This window comes from Vicia villosa, linkage group LG5 (assembly GCF_029867415.1).
Source record: "Vicia villosa cultivar HV-30 ecotype Madison, WI linkage group LG5, Vvil1.0, whole genome shotgun sequence".
NCBI classification, from domain to species: Eukaryota; Viridiplantae; Streptophyta; class Magnoliopsida; order Fabales; family Fabaceae; genus Vicia; species Vicia villosa.
Genome location: NC_081184.1, coordinates 119,590,906 through 119,591,142, shown reverse-complemented (window position 1 = coordinate 119,591,142; position 237 = coordinate 119,590,906).

Here is a 237-nt window from a genome sequence, read left to right as displayed (position 1 = left end):
TATGAGGGGTGCTTAAAACCTTCCCCTTGTATAAACAACACCCGTACCTAAGATCTCTCCTTTTTGTTTTAAAAACAAACTTTGGTTTTTTTCGTTCTTTTCCCTTTTCCTTTGGAAATAATAAAAGCGCGGTGGCGACTTTCACTGAAATATTGATTCGAGTCAATCCCATGGCTTCGATATCAGATTTTCCCCGCTACAAGGACCATGTCGAGCAGCAGAAGAGATATATTCTCC